The sequence below is a fragment of the Drosophila ananassae genome, unplaced genomic scaffold, assembly GCF_017639315.1.
Source record: "Drosophila ananassae strain 14024-0371.13 unplaced genomic scaffold, ASM1763931v2 tig00000181, whole genome shotgun sequence".
NCBI classification, from domain to species: Eukaryota; Metazoa; Arthropoda; class Insecta; order Diptera; family Drosophilidae; genus Drosophila; species Drosophila ananassae.
The window spans coordinates 20,088-33,646 of record NW_025319150.1 but is presented as its reverse complement, the minus strand read 5'-3'; the positions used below and the strand labels follow the sequence as shown (position 1 = coordinate 33,646).

At 38.5% G+C, this 13,559-nt stretch overlaps 1 long non-coding RNA gene across 2 annotated transcripts; it reads right to left on the bottom strand.

The window, feature by feature from the left end:
• Window positions 1–436: 436 nt before the first annotated feature.
• LOC116655725 lies at window positions 437–1,868 on the bottom strand. Of its 2 annotated transcripts, XR_004310775.2 has the most exons (3): window positions 1,467–1,868; window positions 973–1,416; window positions 437–890 (listed from the first exon to the last, which is right to left on the bottom strand). It is a non-coding gene; the product is annotated as an uncharacterized LOC116655725 (long non-coding RNA). The 2 variants fall into 2 exon arrangements; XR_004310774.2 differs by having other exon boundaries at window positions 973–1,868.
• Window positions 1,869–13,559: the final 11,691 nt, after the last annotated feature.

Sequence of the window (13,559 nt, the reverse complement as noted above, 5' to 3'; positions counted from 1 at the left end):
TTGGAAGGCTGACTGTTAGGATAGGTTGGAGGTTAGCTCGTGAGAGCAGGGGCTGCGATTTGGTGTTTTGTTTGTTGCTTAGCTAGATGTTTTGCTAGCCCCACGTTGGGCGCCATTTTATTCTGTGACGAACACGGAGGAACTTGGATACCGATTGGTTGCATACTCTGCCTACAGGAACGGCCTAGCTCAGGGAAGAGACATAGGGGTCGGTTACTTCCTAATCAGTACCACCGCCACACAATAAAAATATTGTAGACAGAGTTTGGGAGGAGATCCAGTCAGTTGGAAGGATATGAATTCAAGACAGGAAACCGTGCTATCGAAGAACTAAGGTGGTGAGGTTCTTCCGCTTGGCCCGCCCTACCTGTAAAGACTTAACAACTTCACAACGAAGTATTGTTGCCCTTACCCATTTAAAATGAAATCTTTCAGCTCAGGTGCCCATTAAACTATAATTTTACTTCATTTCAATATCAATTAATCAACTTCATTATAAAACATGATTGCTCTTCTTTCTAGATTGTGCTTAGCCTAATTCCCATAAACGGTTGTAATACCGGTTAATTAACAAATAATAATGGATTTAATAATAATAATAATGGAATTTTTTTGGATGTAATACAAAAAGTTAAATATTCAAAAGATAAAGGAATATATATATATATGTAGCTGGGTCAAATAATAGTTAAAGTAGATTTTATGCATTACGATACCTAAATATTCATACGCTTTCTTTGAGCGGCAATAATACATGATCGAGTCTATATTGTACTCACGAAACCAAATCCCTCGAAGTCCGCAGGCCTGTAGACTGGAGCGCAGGGTGCTTTGATGAAATTTAAATTAAATTACGAAGATTCGATGTATATGTTGCCAACTATTTTGCTCTACAGGAAAAGAGTATGAGTATTGGTTCGATCCAATAGAATTTACAAAAAAGGAAATTTAATTAAATGCTACTTAAAACACCCGCTGCTACTGGCACAATTTATTGCGCATGTCTCCTTGTTGTTGCTGTTGTTATTTAGTCGCCTCTAAATGATTGCTGCAGCGATCGCAAAACTGCCCTTTACATGGCCGAGGTCATGTTGCCGAACACGAGGTGCTGCTTCACAAAGTGAGGTTATGTCCTCCCACACGTTCCTCGAAAAGTTTCAGCACCGCTCCTGATCCTATGCTGCCCCAATCACGCACACGTCTCCGGCTACCAGGGAACTCCTCGCCTATCGTGGCTTGGGTCTGGTCCGGATTCGCGCACGTTTAGGAGCTGATCGAGGAAAGCGTTTCACGAACGTCTACCCAGCAAGGCACGCGGTGGCTCCGCCGTGGACTTCTGGGTCGCGACGGGACGCGTTGTTTGTCGTAGGCTCCGGTGTAGCTCTACGCCCACTATTACGGGGTTTTGAGGATGACCTAAAACACTTCTATTAATAACCTAATAGGCAACTTATCCGCCTGCTCACCTGAATGTTTCAGACACACACACACACATACACAGACACGCGTGCTGATGCCAACGGCTGCGCACGTTCACGGTCAATATTCAGCTGCACTTGGTGGAAGACTTGGGTGCCACTTTGGGTACTAACTTTTCCCACGTGGGATTTGGATGTGGATTTGGCTTGGGTTTTTAATTGCTATAACTCCAACCGTTCACTTTTGATTCTGGATCGCAAAAGAACTTTTCCTGGGTTAGTGAAGGGTAGCTTGTCAGTTTGCAGAGTTGCCAGATAGTTCGCCTTGACAGCTTAACAGGCGCTGTTACCGCGATCTGTTATCGACTTATTATATCGAATAAGGCTAATCGACTATCGTATCGAATAAGTTTGTTTACGTTTTTTTTATAGAATTTATTTTGTCTTGTTTTAATTTTTATTCGTACCCTCACAATCTGCCGTCATGCACTTGCGTTTGTCTCGCTCTCTCCCGGACTCGATAATAACGGCTAGAAAATCATCACTGTTAGCGCTGAAGACCGCTACAAAATCATCGCTAATTTAGCGATAAATACGGATAGAAAATCGTCACTGTTAGCGCGAAAATCCGCTAAAAAATCATCGCTAATTTAGCGATAAATACGGCTAGAAAATCATCGCTAATTTAGAGATAAATACGGATAGAAAATCATCACTCGTAGGGATAAAACCGGCTAGAAAATCATCAGTGTTAGCGCTAAAAACCGCTTGAAAGTCATCGCTAATTTAGCAATAAAAACGGCTAGAAAAACATCACTGTTAGCGCTAAAACCGGCTAGAAAACCATCAGTGTTAGCGCTAAAAACCGCTTGAAAATCATCGATAATTTAGCAATAAAAACGACAAGAAAATCGTCACTGTTAGCGCTAAAAACCGATAGAAAATCATTGTAATTTAGCGATAAAACCGGATAGAAAATCATCACTTCTATCGCTAAAACCGCTAGAAAATCATCGCTAATTTAGCGATAAAACCGGATAGAAAATCGTCGCTAATTTAGCGATAAAACCGGATAGAAAATCGTCAATTCTATCGCTAAAACCGCTAGAAAATCATCGCTAATTTAGCGATAAATACGGCTAGAAAATCATCGCTAATTTAGAGATAAAACCGGCTAGAAAAACATCACTGTTAGTGTCGGGTCAAGCACCCGCCGGAAAGAAGTTTGGCCAGCAATAATTTATTGAGTTCGTGACGTCACTCTCTTTTGTACTTATGTTTGCATCGCCCGCTCTCGTGCATTCGATCGGCCACCTGCATCTGCCGTCATGCACTTGCGTTTGTCTCGCTCTCTCCCGGACTCGATAATAACGGCTAGAAAATCATCACTGTTAGCGCTAAAACCGGCTAGAAAACCATCAGTGTTAGCGCTAAAAACCGCTTGAAAATCATCGATAATTTAGCAATAAAAACGACAAGATAATCGTCACTGTTAGCGCTAAAAACCGATAGAAAATCATTGTAATTTAGCGATAAAACCGGATAGAAAATCATCACTTCTATCGCTAAAACCGCTAGAAAACCATCGCTAATTTAGCGATAAAACCGGATAGAAAATCATTGTAATTTAGCGATAAAACCGGATAGAAAATCATCACTTCTATCGCTAAAACCGCTAGAAAATCATCGCTAATTTAGCGATAAAACCGGATAGAAAATCGTTGCTAATTTAGCGATAAAACCGGATAGAAAATCGTCAATTCTATCGCTAAAACCGCTGGAAAATCATCGCTGATTTAGCGATAAATACGGCTAGAAAATCATCGCTAATTTAGAGTTAAATACGGATAGAAAATCATCACTCGTGGGGATAAAACCGGCTAGAAAATCATCAGTGTTAGCGCTAAAAACCGCTTGAAAATCATCGCTAATTTAGCAATAAAAACGGCTAGAAAAACATCACTGTTAGCGCTAAAACCGGCTAGAAAACCATCAGTGTTAGCGCTAAAAACCGCTTGAAAATCATCGATAATTTAGCAATAAAAACGACAAGAAAATCGTCACTGTTAGCGCTAAAAACTGCTAGAAATCATCGCTAATTTAGCGATAAATACGGCTAGAAAATCATCACTCTTAGCGATAAAACCCGCTAGAAAATCATCAGGTTTAGCGCTAAAAACCGCTTGAAAATCGTCGCTAATTTAGCAATAAAAACGGCTAGAAAAACATCACTGTTAGCGCTAAAACCGGCTAGAAAACCATCAGTGTTAGCGCTAAAAACCGCTTGAAAATCATCGATAATTTAGCAATAAAAACGACAAGATAATCGTCACTGTTAGCGCTAAAAACCGATAGAAAATCATTGTAATTTAGCGATAAAACCGGATAGAAAATCATCACTTCTATCGCTAAAACCGCTAGAAAACCATCGCTAATTTAGCGATAAAACCGGATAGAAAATCATTGTAATTTAGCGATAAAACCGGATAGAAAATCATCACTTCTATCGCTAAAACCGCTAGAAAATCATCGCTAATTTAGCGATAAAACCGGATAGAAAATCGTTGCTAATTTAGCGATAAAACCGGATAGAAAATCGTCAATTCTATCGCTAAAACCGCTGGAAAATCATCGCTGATTTAGCGATAAATACGGCTAGAAAATCATCGCTAATTTAGAGTTAAATACGGATAGAAAATCATCACTCGTGGGGATAAAACCGGCTAGAAAATCATCAGTGTTAGCGCTAAAAACCGCTTGAAAATCATCGCTAATTTAGCAATAAAAACGGCTAGAAAAACATCACTGTTAGCGCTAAAACCGGCTAGAAAACCATCAGTGTTAGCGCTAAAAACCGCTTGAAAATCATCGATAATTTAGCAATAAAAACGACAAGAAAATCGTCACTGTTAGCGCTAAAAACTGCTAGAAATCATCGCTAATTTAGCGATAAATACGGCTAGAAAATCATCACTCTTAGCGATAAAACCCGCTAGAAAATCATCAGGTTTAGCGCTAAAAACCGCTTGAAAATCGTCGCTAATTTAGCAATAAAAACGGCTAGAAAAACATCACTGTTAGCGCTAAAACCGGCTAGAAAACCATCAGTGTTAGCGCTAAAAACCGCTTGAAAATCATCGATAATTTAGCAATAAAAACGACAAGATAATCGTCACTGTTAGCGCTAAAAACCGATAGAAAATCATTGTAATTTAGCGATAAAACCGGATAGAAAATCATCACTTCTATCGCTAAAACCGCTAGAAAACCATCGCTAATTTAGCGATAAAACCGGATAGAAAATCATTGTAATTTAGCGATAAAACCGGATAGAAAATCATCACTTCTATCGCTAAAACCGCTAGAAAATCATCGCTAATTTAGCGATAAAACCGGATAGAAAATCGTTGCTAATTTAGCGATAAAACCGGATAGAAAATCGTCAATTCTATCGCTAAAACCGCTGGAAAATCATCGCTGATTTAGCGATAAATACGGCTAGAAAATCATCGCTAATTTAGAGATAAATACGGATAGAAAATCATCACTCGTAGGGATAAAACCGGCTAGAAAATCATCAGTGTTAGCGCTAAAAACTGTTTGAAAATCATCGCTAATTTAGCAATAAAAACGGCTAGAAAAACATCACTGTTAGCGCTAAAACCGGCTAGAAAACCATCAGTGTTAGCGCTAAAAACCGCTTGAAAATCATCGATAATTTAGCAATAAAAACGACAAGATAATCGTCACTGTTAGCGCTAAAAACCGATAGAAAATCATTGTAATTTAGCGATAAAACCGGATAGAAAATCATCACTTCTATCGCTAAAACCGCTAGAAAACCATCGCTAATTTAGCGATAAAACCGGATAGAAAATCATTGTAATTTAGCGATAAAACCGGATAGAAAATCATCACTTCTATCGCTAAAACCGCTAGAAAATCATCGCTAATTTAGCGATAAAACCGGATAGAAAATCGTTGCTAATTTAGCGATAAAACCGGATAGAAAATCGTCAATTCTATCGCTAAAACCGCTGGAAAATCATCGCTGATTTAGCGATAAATACGGCTAGAAAATCATCGCTAATTTAGAGATAAATACGGATAGAAAATCATCACTCGTAGGGATAAAACCGGCTAGAAAATCATCAGTGTTAGCGCTAAAAACTGTTTGAAAATCATCGCTAATTTAGCAATAAAAACGGCTAGAAAAACATCACTGTTAGCGCTAAAACCGGCTAGAAAACCATCAGTGTTAGCGCTAAAAACCGCTTGAAAATCATCGATAATTTAGCAATAAAAACGACAAGAAAATCGTCACTGTTAGCGCTAAAAACTGCTAGAAATCATCGCTAATTTAGCGATAAATACGGCTAGAAAATCATCACTCTTAGCGATAAAACCCGCTAGAAAATCATCAGGTTTAGCGCTAAAAACCGCTTGAAAATCGTCGCTAATTTAGCAATAAAAACGGCTAGAAAAACATCACTGTTAGCGCTAAAACCGGCTAGAAAACCATCAGTGTTAGCGCTAAAAACCGCTTGAAAATCATCGATAATTTAGCAATAAAAACGACAAGAAAATCGTCACTGTTAGCGCTAAAAACCGATAGAAAATCATTGTAATTTAGCGATAAAACCGGATAGAAAATCATCACTTCTATCGCTAAAACCGCTAGAAAATCATCGCTAATTTAGCGATAAAACCGGATAGAAAATCGTCGTTAATTTAGCGATAAAACCGGATAGAAAATTGTCAATTCTATCGCTAAAACCGCTAGAAAATCATCGCTGATTTAGCGATAAAAACGGCTAGAAAATCATCGCTAATTTAGAGATAAAACCGGCTAGAAAAACATCATCGTTAGTGTCGGGTCAAGCACCCGCCGGAAAGAAGTTTGGCCAGTAATAATTTATTGAGTTCGTGACGTCACTCTCTTTTGTACTTATGTTTGCATCGCCCGCTCTCGTGCATTCGATCGGTCACCTGCATCTGCCGTCATGCACTTGCGTTTGTCTCGCTCTCTCCCGGACTCGATAATAACGGCTAGAAAATCATCACTGTTAGCGCTGAAGACCGCTACAAAATCATCGCTAATTTAGCGATAAATACGGATAGAAAATCGTCACTGTTAGCGCGAAAATCCGCTAAAAAATCATCGCTAATTTAGCGATAAATACGGCTAGAAAATCATCGCTAATTTAGAGATAAATACGGATAGAAAATCATCACTCGTAGGGATAAAACCGGCTAGAAAATCATCAGTGTTAGCGCTAAAAACCGCTTGAAAATCATCGCTAATTTAGCAATAAAAACGGCTAGAAAAACATCACTGTTAGCGCTAAAACCGGCTAGAAAACCATCAGTGTTAGCGCTAAAAACCGCTTGAAAATCATCGATAATTTAGCAATAAAAACGACAAGAAAATCGTCACTGTTAGCGCTAAAAACCGATAGAAAATCATTGTAATTTAGCGATAAAACCGGATAGAAAATCATCACTTCTATCGCTAAAACCGCTAGAAAATCATCGCTAATTTAGCGATAAAACCGGATAGAAAATCGTCGCTAATTTAGCGATAAAACCGGATAGAAAATCGTCAATTCTATCGCTAAAACCGCTAGAAAATCATCGCTAATTTAGCGATAAATACGGCTAGAAAATCATCGCTAATTTAGAGATAAAACCGGCTAGAAAAACATCATCGTTAGTGTCGGGTCAAGCACCCGCCGGAAAGAAGTTTGGCCAGTAATAATTTATTGAGTTCGTGACGTCACTCTCTTTTGTACTTATGTTTGCATCGCCCGCTCTCGTGCATTCGATCGGCCACCTGCATCTGCCGTCATGCACTTGCGTTTGTCTCGCTCTCTCCCGGACTCGATAATAACGGCTAGAAAATCATCACTGTTAGCGCTGAAGACCGCTACAAAATCATCGCTAATTTAGCGATAAATACGGATAGAAAATCGTCACTGTTAGCGCGAAAATCCGCTAAAAAATCATCGCTAATTTAGCGATAAATACGGATAGAAAATCATCACTCGTAGGGATAAAACCGGCTAGAAAATCATCAGTGTTAGCGCTAAAAACCGCTTGAAAGTCATCGCTAATTTAGCAATAAAAACGGCTAGAAAAACATCACTGTTAGCGCTAAAACCGGCTAGAAAACCATCAGTGTTAGCGCTAAAAACCGCTTGAAAATCATCGATAATTTAGCAATAAAAACGACAAGAAAATCGTCACTGTTAGCGCTAAAAACCGATAGAAAATCATTGTAATTTAGCGATAAAACCGGATAGAAAATCATCACTTCTATCGCTAAAACCGCTAGAAAATCATCGCTAATTTAGCGATAAAACCGGATAGAAAATCGTCGCTAATTTAGCGATAAAACCGGATAGAAAATCGTCAATTCTATCGCTAAAACCGCTAGAAAATCATCGCTAATTTAGCGATAAATACGGCTAGAAAATCATCGCTAATTTAGAGATAAAACCGGCTAGAAAAACATCACTGTTAGTGTCGGGTCAAGCACCCGCCGGAAAGAAGTTTGGCCAGCAATAATTTATTGAGTTCGTGACGTCACTCTCTTTTGTACTTATGTTTGCATCGCCCGCTCTCGTGCATTCGATCGGCCACCTGCATCTGCCGTCATGCACTTGCGTTTGTCTCGCTCTCTCCCGGACTCGATAATAACGGCTAGAAAATCATCACTGTTAGCGCTAAAACCGGCTAGAAAACCATCAGTGTTAGCGCTAAAAACCGCTTGAAAATCATCGATAATTTAGCAATAAAAACGACAAGATAATCGTCACTGTTAGCGCTAAAAACCGATAGAAAATCATTGTAATTTAGCGATAAAACCGGATAGAAAATCATCACTTCTATCGCTAAAACCGCTAGAAAACCATCGCTAATTTAGCGATAAAACCGGATAGAAAATCATTGTAATTTAGCGATAAAACCGGATAGAAAATCATCACTTCTATCGCTAAAACCGCTAGAAAATCATCGCTAATTTAGCGATAAAACCGGATAGAAAATCGTTGCTAATTTAGCGATAAAACCGGATAGAAAATCGTCAATTCTATCGCTAAAACCGCTGGAAAATCATCGCTGATTTAGCGATAAATACGGCTAGAAAATCATCGCTAATTTAGAGTTAAATACGGATAGAAAATCATCACTCGTGGGGATAAAACCGGCTAGAAAATCATCAGTGTTAGCGCTAAAAACCGCTTGAAAATCATCGCTAATTTAGCAATAAAAACGGCTAGAAAAACATCACTGTTAGCGCTAAAACCGGCTAGAAAACCATCAGTGTTAGCGCTAAAAACCGCTTGAAAATCATCGATAATTTAGCAATAAAAACGACAAGAAAATCGTCACTGTTAGCGCTAAAAACCGATAGAAAATCATTGTAATTTAGCGATAAAACCGGATAGAAAATCATCACTTCTATCGCTAAAACCGCTAGAAAATCATCGCTAATTTAGCGATAAAACCGGATAGAAAATCGTCGCTAATTTAGCGATAAAACCGGATAGAAAATCGTCAATTCTATCGCTAAAACCGCTAGAAAATCATCGCTGAATTAGCGCTAAAAACCGCTTGAAAATCGTCGCTAATTTAGCAATAAAAACGGCTAGAAAAACATCACTGTTAGCGCTAAAACCGGCTAGAAAACCATCAGTGTTAGCGCTAAAAACCGCTTGAAAATCATCGATAATTTAGCAATAAAAACGACAAGAAAATCGTCACTGTTAGCGCTAAAAACCGATAGAAAATCATTGTAATTTAGCGATAAAACCGGATAGAAAATCATCACTTCTATCGCTAAAACCGCTAGAAAATCATCGCTAATTTAGCGATAAAACCTGATAGAAAATCGTCAATTCTATCGCTAAATTTAGCGATAAATACGGCTAGAAAATCATCGCTAATTTAGAGATAAAACCGGCTAGAAAAACATCATCGTTAGTGTCGGGTCAAGCACCCGCCGGAAAGAAGTTTGGCCAGTAATAATTTATTGAGTTCGTGACGTCACTCTCTTTTGTACTTATGTTTGCATCGCCCGCTCTCGTGCATTCGATCGGCCACCTGCATCTGCCGTCATGCACTTGCGTTTGTCTCGCTCTCTCCCGGACTCGATAATAACGGCTAGAAAATCATCACTGTTAGCGCTGAAGACCGCTAGAAAATCATCGCTAATTTAGCGATAAATACGGATAGAAAATCGTCACTGTTAGCGCGAAAATCCGCTAAAAAATCATCGCTAATTTAGCGATAAATACGGATAGAAAATCATCACTCGTAGCGATAAATCCGGCTAGAAAATCATCAGTGTTAGCGCTAAAAACCGCTCGAAAATCATCGCTAATTTAGCAATAAAAACGGCTCGAAAAACATCACTGTTAGCGCTAAAACCGGCTAGAAAACCATCAGTGTTAGCGCTAAAAACCGCTTGAAAATCATGGATAATTTAGCAATAAAAACGACAAGATAATCGTCACTGTTAGCGCTAAAAACCGATAGAAAATCATTGTAATTTAGCGATAAAACCGGATAGAAAATCATCACTTCTATCGCTAAAACCGCTAGAAAACCATCGCTAATTTAGCGATAAAACCGGATAGAAAATCATTGTAATTTAGCGATAAAACCGGATAGAAAATCATCACTTCTATCGCTAAAACCGCTAGAAAATCATCGCTAATTTAGCGATAAAACCGGATAGAAAATCGTTGCCAATTTAGCGATAAAACCGGATAGAAAATCGTCAATTCTATCGCTAAAACCGCTAGAAAATCATCGCTGATTTAGCGATAAATACGGCTAGAAAATCATCGCTAATTTAGAGATAAATACGGATAGAAAATCATCACTCGTAGGGATAAAACCGGCTAGAAAATCATCAGTGTTAGCGCTAAAAACTGTTTGAAAATCATCGCTAATTTAGCAATAAAAACGGCTAGAAAAACATCACTGTTAGCGCTAAAACCGGCTAGAAAACCATCAGTGTTAGCGCTAAAAACCGCTTGAAAATCATCGATAATTTAGCAATAAAAACGACAAGAAAATCGTCACTGTTAGCGCTAAAAACTGCTAGAAATCATCGCTAATTTAGCGATAAATACGGCTAGAAAATCATCACTCTTAGCGATAAAACCCGCTAGAAAATCATCAGGTTTAGCGCTAAAAACCGCTTGAAAATCGTCGCTAATTTAGCAATAAAAACGGCTAGAAAAACATCACTGTTAGCGCTAAAACCGGCTAGAAAACCATCAGTGTTAGCGCTAAAAACCGCTTGAAAATCATCGATAATTTAGCAATAAAAACGACAAGAAAATCGTCACTGTTAGCGCTAAAAACCGATAGAAAATTATTGTAATTTATCGATAAAACCGGATAGAAAATCGTCAATTCTATCGCTAAATTTAGCGATAAATACGGCTAGAAAATCATCGCTAATTTAGAGATAAAACCGGCTAGAAAAACATCATCGTTAGTGTCGGGTCAAGCACCCGCCGGAAAGAAGTTTGGCCAGCAATAATTTATTGAGTTCGTAACGTCACTCTCTTTTGTACTTATGTTTGCATCGCCCGCTCTCGTGCATTCGATCGGCCACCTGCATCTGCCGTCATGCACTTGCGTTTGTCTCGCTCTCTCCCGGACTCGATAATAACGGCTAGAAAATCATCACTGTTAGCGCTAAAACCGGCTAGAAAACCATCGCTAATTTAGCGATAAAACCGGATAGAAAATCGTCAATTCTATCGCTAAAACCGCTAGAAAATCATCGCTAATTTAGCGATAAATACGGCTAGAAAATCATCGCTAATTTAGAGATAAAACCGGCTAGAAAAAATCATCACTCGTGGGGATAAAACCGGCTAGAAAATCATCAGTGTTAGCGCTAAAAACCGCTTGAAAATCATCGCTAATTTAGCAATAAAAACGGCTAGAAAAACATCACTGTTAGCGCTAAAACCGGCTAGAAAACCATCAGTGTTAGCGCTAAAAACCGCTTGAAAATCATCGATAATTTAGCAATAAAAACGACAAGAAAATCGTCACTGTTAGCGCTAAAAACCGATAGAAAATCATTGTAATTTAGCGATAAAACCGGATAGAAAATCATCACTTCTATCGCTAAAACCGCTAGAAAATCATCGCTAATTTAGCGATAAAACCGGATAGAAAATCGTCGCTAATTTAGCGATAAAACCGGATAGAAAATCGTCAATTCTATCGCTAAAACCGCTAGAAAATCATCGCTGATTTAGCGCTAAAAACCGCTTGAAAATCGTCGCTAATTTAGCAATAAAAACGGCTAGAAAAACATCACTGTTAGCGCTAAAACCGGCTAGAAAACCATCAGTGTTAGCGCTAAAAACCGCTTGAAAATCATCGATAATTTAGCAATAAAAACGACAAGAAAATCGTCACTGTTAGCGCTAAAAACCGATAGAAAATCATTGTAATTTAGCGATAAAACCGGATAGAAAATCATCACTTCTATCGCTAAAACCGCTAGAAAATCATCGCTAATTTAGCGATAAAACCTGATAGAAAATCGTCAATTCTATCGCTAAATTTAGCGATAAATACGGCTAGAAAATCATCGCTAATTTAGAGATAAAACCGGCTAGAAAAACATCATCGTTAGTGTCGGGTCAAGCACCCGCCGGAAAGAAGTTTGGCCAGTAATAATTTATTGAGTTCGTGACGTCACTCTCTTTTGTACTTATGTTTGCATCGCCCGCTCTCGTGCATTCGATCGGCCACCTGCATCTGCCGTCATGCACTTGCGTTTGTCTCGCTCTCTCCCGGACTCGATAATAACGGCTAGAAAATCATCACTGTTAGCGCTGAAGACCGCTACAAAATCATCGCTAATTTAGCGATAAATACGGATAGAAAATCGTCACTGTTAGCGCGAAAATCCGCTAAAAAATCATCGCTAATTTAGCGATAAATACGGATAGAAAATCATCACTCGTAGCGATAAAACCGGCTAGAAAATCATCAGTGTTAGCGCTAAAAACCGCTCGAAAATCATCGCTAATTTAGCAATAAAAACGGCTAGAAAAACATCACTGTTAGCGCTAAAACCGGCTAGAAAACCATCAGTGTTAGCGCTAAAAACCGCTTGAAAATCATCGATAATTTAGCAATAAAAACGACAAGATAATCGTCACTGTTAGCGCTAAAAACCGATAGAAAATCATTGTAATTTAGCGATAAAACCGGATAGAAAATCATCACTTCTATCGCTAAAACCGCTAGAAAACCATCGCTGATTTAGCGATAAATACGGCTAGAAAATCATCGCTAATTTAGAGATAAATACGGATAGAAAATCATCACTCGTAGGGATAAAACCGGCTAGAAAATCATCAGTGTTAGCGCTAAAAACTGTTTGAAAATCATCGCTAATTTAGCGATAAAAACGGCTAGAAAAACATCACTGTTAGCGCTAAAAACTGCTAGAAATCATCGCTAATTTAGCGATAAATACGGCTAGAAAATCATCACTCTTAGCGATAAAACCCGCTAGAAAATCATCAGGTTTAGCGCTAAAAACCGCTTGAAAATCGTCGCTAATTTAGCAATAAAAACGGCTAGAAAAACATCACTGTTAGCGCTAAAACCGGCTAGAAAACCATCAGTGTTAGCGCTAAAAACCGCTTGAAAATCATCGATAATTTAGCAATAAAAACGACAAGATAATCGTCACTGTTAGCGCTAAAAACCGATAGAAAATCATTGTAATTTAGCGATAAAACCGGATAGAAAATCATCACTTCTATCGCTAAAACCGCTAGAAAACCATCGCTAATTTAGCGTTAAAACCGGATAGAAAATCATTGTAATTTAGCGATAAAACCGGATAGAAAATCATCACTTCTATCGCTAAAACCGCTAGAAAATCATCGCTAATTTAGCGATAAAACCGGATAGAAAATCGTTGCTAATTTAGCGATAAAACCGGATAGAAAATCGTCAATTCTATCGCTAAAACCGCTGGAAAATCATCGCTGATTTAGCGATAAATACGGCTAGAAAATCATCGCTAATTTAGAGATAAATACGGATAGAAAATCATCACTCGTAGGGATAAAACCGGCTAGAAAA